The sequence below is a fragment of the Oryzias melastigma genome, linkage group LG17, assembly GCF_002922805.2.
Source record: "Oryzias melastigma strain HK-1 linkage group LG17, ASM292280v2, whole genome shotgun sequence".
In the NCBI taxonomy this organism is placed as follows: domain Eukaryota; kingdom Metazoa; phylum Chordata; class Actinopteri; order Beloniformes; family Adrianichthyidae; genus Oryzias; species Oryzias melastigma.
In genome coordinates, this window is record NC_050528.1 from 10,001,350 (window position 1) to 10,009,241 (window position 7,892).

General features: G+C 36.4%; 1 protein-coding gene across 4 annotated transcripts in view; it reads left to right on the plus strand.

The window, feature by feature from the left end:
* The first annotated feature begins 375 nt into the window (after positions 1 to 375).
* The window catches only part of tnr (tenascin R (restrictin, janusin)), a 193,067-nt gene continuing 185,550 nt past the window's right edge, over positions 376 to 7,892 (plus strand). For 3 of the 4 annotated variants that reach the window (XM_024273657.2, XM_024273660.2, XM_024273658.2), the window contains exon 1: positions 376 to 1,172. The gene's annotated coding sequence lies outside the window, so the exon portion shown is untranslated. The remainder of the gene's footprint in view (positions 1,173 to 7,892) is intronic. The other variant, XM_024273661.2, reaches the window with a different exon arrangement.

The window sequence follows — 7,892 nt, forward strand, 5'->3', positions numbered from 1 at the left end:
GGAGAAGGAAATGAGAACAGAGGACAGAACTCCAGTGCACCATAATTTCCTCAGCTTTTAACTTCTAGCAGCCTACTAGCAACTAATTGCAATTACATTTTAATTGATGACCCTCTCCTTCCCTCTCATTCTTTTCTGTGCAGTCAAAAAAAATACAATAAAAATAAATAAATTGTATCATAAATTACAAAAGGGATTTATACAAATATACACCTTGCATGTCAGAAGACCAATAACCCCATGTTGTATCAGTAAAATCTGACACATGATGTTTAAAATATGAATAATTTGCGCAATTTTAAGTCAGTTGAGTTGTTTTATTTACTTAGGTTTCCAGAATCTGAAGCTTAATCATTTGTCGTCACCAACATTAGTCTCTGGACCAACAGAGGAGCTGCAGATTCTTCCTTTTAGGGCACATCTTCTAGCATAATTGTTTCATCTGCTCCTGATTCACTGATGATTTAAATAAATAAATAATCAGAAATACAATTTTAAGCTAAATATTCTTTATATGTTTTCTCCACCATGATAAAATAGACACGAGAACGTGTTAGAAACTCCATCAGAGTGGATCTCTAAAGACTTGACATAAACTTAAAGTAAATGTATGAAAAGAATGAATTAAAATGGCTGGATTCTGCTCTGAACAGCAGGGAGACCAGTCAGCCACTAGAGGCGACACAAGCACAGACACACAGATCAATACTGGAAGGGAAAGAAAGAGGGATCAATGGGGAAAAGCAAAAAAAAAAAAAAAAAAAGTGTGTTCAGTTCATTTAAGCAAAAAAGAGTGAATGGGAATCCATCCTGACTGATCATATTAGCTGCTGACAGCAGAGTGAAAGCCCCGAGATAGATGGAGAGATAGAGGAGGAGGTGGAGAGGAGCCCCACGCTGCCCATCCTCGCGCTTCTTTCTGCAGCTGTGTGAGGCAGAGTGAGCTTTGGTCATCACACAGAGAGAAAGAGAGAGAGGGAGAGCACATTTGAGTCTCGTGGAAGCGGCAGGAAAACCTACCACTTGGCTGAGAAATCGACGCACTCGCGTGGAGCCACACAGGGAGGCAGAGTGGCGCATAGGACGTCCGCGCAACGCCGCAAAGAGAGTGACCGGAGCAGCGGGGGAGGAACCTGCCCGACACCGATCCTCTAACCGCTCACCCGGAGCAGGTGAGTGAACTTGACAAGTCAGCCAGGCTGGTTCCACGCGCGTGAAGGTGGGATCTGGTCTTGTTTCTCAGCTGATGGACAGTTTTGACTTTGAGTTCCAGCGCGCGTGCCGCAGTTTCCATTTGCCAGGCGGCGCGCATTTCCCAATCATCCAGCCAGGTGGTTAACTGGGAAACCTCAGTATCAATCAAGCCCTTATCATGCTGAGCAGAGAGGAGCACAACAATAGTTGCTTAACGACCCTCTTTTGTTTGCCTCTGAGGCTGTGCGCGCGTGAATGTGAGGCTCAGCTGGGCTGCTCAAAACAGGTGAAATGTGCCTGAATAGCAGCCACTTGAGTAATTTAACTCAGGTCATTATGAGATATTGCTTTGAGAAAATAAACTAGTGTTCTTGATACCTGTCCATAGCAGTCTGTCCTACTTTTATGAGATTTATCTTTATATAAACATTATTTTTCCCTTAAATAGGCAAATCATTGAATGTGAATTTTTTTGTTTCTTCACTATAAAGTCCAAAATACATTCAGTAAACTGGTGCAAGCAGGTTTTTTAGAACAAAATTTTGTTGGTGTCTTTCTCTGTTCAATTTGAGTTTAATCTAAAAAAAAATGTATTTCAAACAGAAACAATATTCTAACTAAAAAGTTGCATTTGTAGTGGGAATGCTTTAAGCTGAAAGTAATCGCTGAAGATGCTGAAGCTTTTTGCTAAAAATGGTGACGCAATTTACTGTGAGTTAAATTGTTAAATTTGCTAAGACCGGAAATTTTGTTAAAGAACTATGAAAGAGCGCTGAAGTTGACCTATTTTTTTGTCAAAACTGTAGTAAAATTGCTTTAAAATCCCAATGCCAATTTTGGAAGAATATTTGGTGTGTTACTTAAATACTAGCTAAACTCCAAAAAAAAAAAAAAAAAAAAAAATTCCTCAGTAAACTAAATTTGTCAAAAACGTTAGCATGTTGCTGAAATATTAGCTAAACTCGAAATTAGCATTAAAAAGCCTCAGTAGAAACCATTATATATTAAGTCTATGGTAGAAAACCAAATTAGCAAAAAAGCTAGCATGTTGCTTAAATACTAGCTAAACTCCTAAAATTCCTCAATAAACTAAATTTGTCAAAAACGTTAGCATGTTGCCTAAATATTAGCTAAACTCCAACTTAGCATACAAAAACATCAGTAGAAACCATTATATATTAAGTCTATGGTAGAAACAAAATTAGCCAGAAAAGCTAGCATGTTGCTTGAATACTAGCTAAACTCCAAAATAGCCTAAAATTATTCATTAAGCTAAATTAGTCAAAAACGTTAGCCTGTTGCTAAAATAGAAGCTAAACTCTAAATTAGCCTATTAAACCCCAGTAGATAAAAAATTAGCCAAAAACGTTAGCATGTTGCTAAGATATTAGCTTAACTCCAAATTAGCCTTAAAAAGAAAATGCCAGTAGATAACAACTTAGTTAGCATGTTGCCCAAATATTAGGTAAACTCCAATTTTTTGAAAATTACTATACAATATTAAAACATAGCCCATGAATGTATTTAAAGGATTGTTTCTAATCTACTTAAAATTTTGAAATTAGAAACATTCTCATTTGTTTCCATTGGGAAATATTTTGTTCAGAATTTAAAAACTATGAAGTTTATGAATACCAAAAATACAAGCAGTAATGTCCTAAACAAGCTGAACGTTTTGATATCCAGGTTGATGAAATAGCTGAAAGTGAGATTTTACGTGCTAAAAAACATTCGGAAAGGAGAAGAATCATTATAGTGTAAATGCTTTGAAGCATTTACACAATTAAGGATGGGAATCACTGAGTACGTCACTATAAACGATACACAATACTTTTGTCAGGATATCGATGATATCGCGATACTGCAATAATTAGCAAAAATTCAATTCAATTTTATTTATATAGCCCAAAATCACAAAGGAAATTTGCCCTTATTGGGCTCTAATAACTCGCAATATATAGAAGAATACATATTTTCAGAAAATCTATCCTCTTTTTTTTCTAGCTTGAACACAATCATAATATACAACGTGTGTAAATTAGCGGAATTAGAAAGGTGTGTCTTGTATTTCTTCTTAAAAACTATATTTATAAAGATATTCATAATTAAATATTTTAATTGTATCCAAATAAACTAGAAGGCAAAATCAAAGTCAACATTTTCTGAGTGAAGCACTGTAGTGATAAATTGTTTCAGCTCAAACATTTTTTTTTTAATCAACTCTGTATATATATTGATAGTATCTGTCAAATACTTCTCGTTCAATCTTTTCCTGACGCTTCCGATCTTTGTGTTTTGTAAGCATCTTTGCTGGATTAACTGCGCTCTAAATGCCGAGCAAATGGATGTTCAAAAAGTTGGAGTCTCTTTGTGTATACGCTGAATGATATGCGTGCCATACCCCACATATTTTGTCATCCGTCTGTATGTGTCTCCATTACTCTTTCAGTCTCCATTCCTATCCATCACAACCTCCCCCATGTTATCCTGTGAAGGTTATTGCCATATATTGAGTTGGTTTAATTTGTCAATGTCGGCCAGACATATTGTCCATGGTCACGACAGGAGAACAGGTTGGAGATGCAATTCAGTGAGGTAATAGCATAATATTGAAAGCTTTTGTGATTGTAAGCAGGACTGCATTATCAGAGAAAGATGGTCGGGATAAAATGGACAGGAGGGAGGAAGAAAAGAGATGGAAAAACTGTAATTTTATGTAAACACGGAAGCTGAGCCGTGGATTTCTGTGGAAAAGCTTGGGGTTGTTTGTCTCCGCATTTATCATTTTTCACACAGAGTTTGGCGTTCCTTCCCTCCCATGTGGGACCAGTGTCATTAGGCTGAAACGCCAAATCTGACTCTCACTCTCACTTCCCTCGCTGCTTCCTCATACTGGTGGCTCTGTACAATCTCTAACTGGCTCTTTATCTCTTTATTACTCACACTGTCATTCCCTGTCACACATATTCAAACTCCCGTGCGCGCACACAAGGAGGAATTATCATTAAAAGTGAAAAAAGCATTTGTGAAAACTGCTTGGCGTAACACATCTGTCGTATACTAATTATAAAATACTGTTGCACACAAAACACATAATTAAAAGTCTAATTAAAACACTGTGTTGTAATGCTGCTCTTGTGTTAGACTTTCCTCATCTGAATGTGTGAAGAGATGGTCGTCTCTGTCAGGAGGGTCTCTGGATTTGGAAGATGGAGTTTGCTGCAGATTCACGAACACAACAACAACGGTGGCATCTCAGTAACTAGAGCAGATGCAAAACTATGTAAATGTCAGCTCACCCATTTTCATTTGTTTTTATTGAGACTCAATTTGGATGGGAGGCTGTGTTTAATTGACTCAGTATGTTGCAAATGCAAATCTATACATGTCGCTGGAAGAGTAGGTGGCATTTGTTTAAAAATGTTTGCACAGTAACAGGATTATCTTGACCATTTTCTTTCCCCTGCTCTTCAACTCATTCACATTTATCTGTGCGCCAATGAGCAGCTGAGCGAAATTGCCATCGTCTGTGTGGAAATGAATAATTTATCCAAGACTCTGTTCTTGAGGAATTCTATTCCCCTCCACGCAAGTTCTAATTTTGCTAGCTAAACTACCATCATTACTTATTGTTAGGAAGACTGTTAAATGTGGACACATCTATTTTTAATTATCAACTGCATCATCCATCAAATACTGCAACGATTTAAACATAGTGGTAAAGAACAATCAGGGACATAAATCTTTACCCGTTAGCTTACTTATATCTACCACTTCAGCCCAGTTTTCTTCCTTGTCTCACAAAATAATAGTCCAACTTTGCTCCAACTCAAATAGTCCAACCCAAAATCCAGTTCACATTTATCCCTTGTGGGGTCCGGATGACCCACTTTTAATGTAAACATGCCCAGGAAAGCACAAGGTTACACTAGGGATGTGTATTGGCAAGAGTCTAGCGATACAATACGTTTGGCGATACACATGTCATGATACGATACGTATCCCTAGGGCCTAGTATTTCCAGAAAGTATTTGATTCAATTCACAAGAGCTGGATCGACTCAATTCCAGTTGTTTTCGATGATTTCGATCCATTCAATTCAATTTTGAGTTTGTGCATGTATACACGTTTGTTAGGAAATACATTATTTAATATATGTTTTGAATATATTTATATTAATCTGATACAGTTCGTGTACTGTAAAATGTATTAGTTGTAAGCATTATTCTCCTTCTTTTTTCCGTTTGGCCACTAGGTGGCGATCACGCTACAGCATAACACCTTTTTTCAGAAGAAGGAGAAAGTATGAGCAAACACAATGCTTTAAACCATTTAAAAACATATATTCTTAAAATAGTTTGTATATTAATTTAGTCAGCAATGTATGTTTACGTCGACTGAGTGTTAGCATTAGCTGTTCTATGGGAAATTCCATTAAACATTAGCATCAAGCTAGCGAACTTTAGCTTTATGTGCTAAATCGATCTATATTTTTATGAATCAATTATTGATCTGTTAAGCTTAAATCTATTTAAATAGATTAATGAATTTTATTAACCTAGGTCTACGTATCCCAATATATCTCAAGACGGTATCAGACAATATTTCACTATTTTGTTTATAAACTATGACTTAAGAATTATCTGAATATTACACCACTAATTTATGCTATTTTATATTAGACATGTCAAGGGTTTATATCATTAACATATAAACATATTTTTTGTGGCTAGGAGTTTTATGAACCCCATATATGTATTTTTTTTTATATTTAGTGAGTTTTCATTTATGCTTTAATGTTTTAGAAACATTTCTAACAGATTGGAATGTATATAATTTTCTTTCCTTTTGCTTGATTTTGATAAAGTGTATTTTCCTGCTCGGATATTCTCCTTCATTTACCTCTTACACCGTGAGATTAGTCTTTATCTGTGTCTCACACAACTAATCCAGCTCAAACAGCCAGCCGACATGCAAGATATATGCATCCAACGCATTTTCATGCCAAATGAATTTATACATTACCATTTTATTGAAAAATATGTGAATATATTTGAGCTGGATTTATTCCTATCAGTTGTTCAGATGTGCTGTTTGTTGGGTTGAAGTTAATGTTGAAATAAATCTAAGAGCTGCACTGTTTTAACGAAAACCTTTATATATATTTCTGCTTTTTTTCCCATTTTCTTCCACGGCTTTGAACTATCGTTTTAAAAAATGCAACTTTTATCAGTTTCTAGTGTGAACTGACCGGAACTCTGAAATGACCCCCATGCACCGGCGAACGCCACATCTAGAATAAAGATGAGTCACATGCGGTCTGAAAAAAAAAGATATGGGGGTTCAGTTTCTTGATCAACCAACCCCCCAAAAATAGCCTGTTTTCTATACTTCTACAAGCCAGAATTGTACTGTTTTCACATTGCAAACAATGGAAATGTTGATTGGTTTGCACTTTGTGTCTATTGATATTCTGCGTCTCATCTATCCATTTGCTCTCACAAATTGACACCGATGGGGAGTGGCGATGACGCTTGAGCTAACACACCAGAGGCTACTATGGCTTTGGTGTCTCACCCAAGGACACTTTGAGACTAGAGTTACAGAGAAAATGCGTACCGCGTCTTTAAAACATTTTTTTTATTTTCCCAAATGCAGGATATTTGAGGCAAACCTGATTACCTTTAAAACAACGTCAAACTAACACATGAAAACAAATTAGGGGTAACCGGAGACATAAAAGGAGAAACAAAGATAGAGGCAAGCAATGATTGAAAATTGTACAGTTCAAATTATAACTTAAATATAGAGAAGACACAAAGAGGAAACTACTGTGATGATGGGAACATGACAAATACAAAACAAAAACCCTAAAAAAATGACCAAAACACTAAGTAAATTAGAAATGAATTAATCAAACAAAACCAAGAAAATTAAGCTTAAAAACAAACGCTGACAATCCAATATTGAGCAACTTTATGGTTGCCTTTGATTTGATTAAAATATATTTATATTGTACAGACTAGTAAAAAGGAGGAAATAAATGGTATTGGATCTATTTATGTGTTCATTATGCTTGTGTCCAAACGGAATCTTGTCAGTCCTTGTATGTTTTTCATTTGTTTATAAAAGCTTTCCGAGTTAAAGAAAAAAAAATGAATAATCTAATTTTAACTTTTTTTGTGAGTGTTACAGCCCCAATGGACAGACCTGTCTCAAGTCTAGGGGGAAAACCAAAAACCATGGGAGCATAAAAAAATCTGGACACCAATGAGCAAAAGGAAGAGTTTATTAAATAAAGGAAACAAAGAAACTTTGTCCTGTTAAGCAAAAGGGGAAACATAGTGTGCTGGTTAAAACAAAAAGACAAAACTAAAGGAATTGGAACCTTGGCAAAAAATTAAATACTGCTGACCCAGCCATATCCACTGTCGGAGTCAGCAGCTCCCTGAAAAGGGCCGCCGAACCAAAACTACCCAAAGAAAAACAAACAAAGCCCGCAAACTAAGACTACCAAGGTCCAATCCCAAACTAAAATAACAAAACCCAGCAGTCTAAGACTGCTGAGGACAAAGAGGGTAAAAGAGACCGAAACAAACCAGCACCAAACCAACCAACCAGCTCCACACCAACCAACACCACACCACCCAATACCACACCAACCAACACCACACCAACCAGCACCACACCAACCAACC